This window comes from Babylonia areolata, chromosome 19, assembly GCF_041734735.1.
Source record: "Babylonia areolata isolate BAREFJ2019XMU chromosome 19, ASM4173473v1, whole genome shotgun sequence".
Classification (NCBI taxonomy): Eukaryota; Metazoa; Mollusca; class Gastropoda; order Neogastropoda; family Buccinidae; genus Babylonia; species Babylonia areolata.
In genome coordinates, this window is record NC_134894.1 from 64,410,193 (window position 1) to 64,413,847 (window position 3,655).

Genomic DNA, 3,655 nt, shown 5'->3' on the forward strand with positions numbered 1-3,655 from the left:
CACACACACACACAGACACACACAAACATACACAGACACACACACACACACACACACACACACAAACACACATAGACACACACAAACGCGCGCGCGCACACACACACACACACACACACACACACACACACACACACACACACACACACACACACACACACACACACACACATACAGACACAAACGCACACAGACACAGACACAGACACACACAGACACACAGACACAGACACACACACACACACACACACACACACACACACACATACCCACTCACTCACTCACAGACATTCTCACATGCTGTTTTCAGTGTCATCAGTGTCGTCCCACAGTGTGAAGATCCGTTGTGACGGGCACAAGGGACGACACTAGTATCTTTCCACACAAATCTCTCATGGTGGTTTCCCCCTGACGGGCGCCATAGCCGAATGGTTAACTCTCTCCATACGAACGGCGAAAGAGACGACGTTAACAGCTTTTCACCCCAATTACCATCATCAAAATATTGCAAGCGGAAGGCTCTTATACTGAAGAGGTGAATGTTGACAAAGAATACCACAATTCTGATGACGGAAGCTAAAGTTTGGGTCATTGAGACACCCATTGGACTATCCGAGGGGTCTGTGTAGAGGAGAAGAGAGGACTGGCCGTACTGAGTGAGTTAAAGCGTTGGACTTTCGATCTGAGGGTCCCGGGTTCGAATCACGGTGACGGCGCCTGGTGGGTAAAGGGTGGAGATTTTTACGATCTCCCATGTCAACATATGTGCAGACCTGCCAGTGCCTGAGCCCCCTTCGTGTGTATACGCAAGCAGAAGATCAAATACGCACATTAAAGATCCTGTAATCCATGTCAGCGTTAGGTGGGTTACGGAAACAAGAACATACCCAGCATGCACACCCCGGAAAGCGGAGTATGGCTGCCTACATGGCGGGGTAAAAACGGTCATACACGTAAAAAGCCCACTCGCGTATATACGAGTGAACGTGGGAGTTGAAGCCCACGAACGCAGAAGAAGAAGAAGTTGTTTCCCCCTGACCTCGTACTGGGACAAAACTAGAGAAGTATACCAAGTGACACTCATGTTTGTTTTCCTTTTGTGAATGTTTTTCTCTCACAGGCTTGAAGAACACTGTGCAGTATGTTGCTGAGTTGTGTTGTATTGTTTTCCATTGCTTTCCATTGTTTTCCATTGCATTGCATCACTTTCCATTGCATTGCATCACTTTCCATTGCATTGCATCACTTTCCACTGCATTGCATCACTTTCCATTGCATTGCATCACTTTCCATTGCATTACGTCGTATTGTATCGCATTGTGTGTTGAAGTAATGTATTCCATTGTATCACTTTCTATCACAGTTTTTTTTTTCATGTTTCACTTGATCGCATTTCCTGTAGACCTCCACGCCTAAAGCTGTCATGACCCCCCCCCCCCTCCCACGCCACCCAGCTTACATTTCCGTTACAGCTTATGTCAAGGTCATCAGTGCTGACATAATCCCGGGGTTTTGTTGTTGTGGGAAGATGCTGACACTGCCCTCACCCAGACAGATGATCAAGACGATCGTCTTCGTGATTGAAACTGAATTAAAAGTAGAACCCTGCATTAAATATCCCGTTGAAGCAGAGAAGGCACCACAGCACAGCACAGCACAGCACAGCACAGCACAGCACAGCACAGCACAGCACAGCACACCACGACACAGCTCAGCACAGCACACCATACCACACCATACCACACCACCCCACACCACGCCACAGCACAGCACAGCACAGCACAACACACCACGCCACAGCACGCCACAGCACAGCACAGCACAGCACAACACACCACGCCACAGCACGCCACAGCACAGCACAGCACAGCACGCAACGCCACGCCACGCCACAGCACACCACACCATACCACGCCACACCACGCCACAGCACAGCACAGCACAGCACAGCACAGCACGCCACGCCACGCCACGCCACGCCACGCCACGCCACGCCACGCCACAGCACAGCACAGCACACCATACCACACCACACCACACCACACCACGCCACACCACGCCACAGCACAGCACAGCACAGCACAGCACAGCACGCCACGCCACGCCACGCCACGCCACGCCACGCCACGCCACGCCACGCCACGCCACGCCACAGCACAGCACAGCACACCATACCACACCACACCACACCACGCCACAGCACGCTTACAGAGCGCTTCGGGACTATGTCAGCACACCACAGCACTGCACAGCACACCACACCACAGCACACCACACCACAGCACACCGCAGCACAACATAGCACAGCACATCTCCGGTGAGTGGTCTGATGGCAGTCTGACACTGATGGCTGTTTGTGTGAGTAATGGCAGGGTCATCTCCGGTGAGTGGTCTGATGGCAGTCTGACACTGATGGCTGTTTGTGTGAGTAATGGCAGGGTCATCTCCGGTGAGTTGTCTGATGGCAGTCTGACACTGATGGCTGTTTGTGTGAGTAATGGCAGGGTCATCTCCGGTGAGTGGTCTGATGGCAGTCTGACACTGATGGCTGTTTGTGTGAGTAATGGCAGGGTCATCTCCGGTGAGTTGTCTGATGGCAGTCTGACACTGATGGCTGTTTGTGTGAGTAATGGCAGGGTCATCTCCGGTGAGTGGTCTGATGGCAGTCTGACACTGATGGCTGTTTGTGTTTTGGGCCGCTGCCAGTGCCAGTGCCACTCTTACTGCGAACAACTTGTTTATGTTTTTTTTAATTAGTTGTCCCGGTTTGTTGGAACATTTTGAAAAAACCAAAAACACGTGGCAGAAAGCGAGGTGAGAGGTGAGAGGTGAGAGGGGGATTAGCTTAACAACCCACGTTCTCTTGTCACACATTACAGAGCACTTTGCGGCGACGTAAAAATAACCAACCACCAGACACCGACCGACTCGTCTGCTCAGAAAGGGAGAGAATCTCTCAGCCTTTTGGATGGATTCCCTCACTTTCTTCCCCCCTCCACTAGACCTTCAGTGGTGGTCTGTATGCTGGTCATTCGGATGAGACGATGAACCGAGGTCCTGTGTACAGCATGTGCTTAGAACGTTAAAGAACCCACGGCAACAGTAGAAGCGTCTCTAGCAAAATTTCGCTGAAAAAAAAAATTCATTATTACACGTGAGCTTTCTCTCTCAACCTCCCTCCCTCTCTCTCCCTCCCTCTCTCCCTCCCTCTCTCTCCCTCCCCTCCCTCCCTCTCTCTCTCTGTAACCCTAAATATGGGGACTCATGTCAAATAACCAAATGGAAAAGGTACATTGCAATGAAGCGCTTTCTTGGTGTCCCATAACACTCATCAAACACAAGAATGCATGGCGAAACCGGCAGGTACCCATTGCATATCGGATCAGTTGTAAAGTGCATAAAATACTGGCTCAAACTAACAAGACTGCCAACATCACGATTGTGTAGACAAGCATACGAGATGCTGCTGCTGCAAGAGGAGAAGGGCAAACAGAACTGGGTATTCCTCATCACGAAAACACCAACGGAACATGGATTTGGTCTGGTTTGGATGTGCCAAGGAGTAGGGCACGAGAGCGGCTTTGTATCGGAACTATAGACTTATAGCATGTTACAAACAAAACTGGCACGGAGAAATAGAGAGCAATGATAGGTA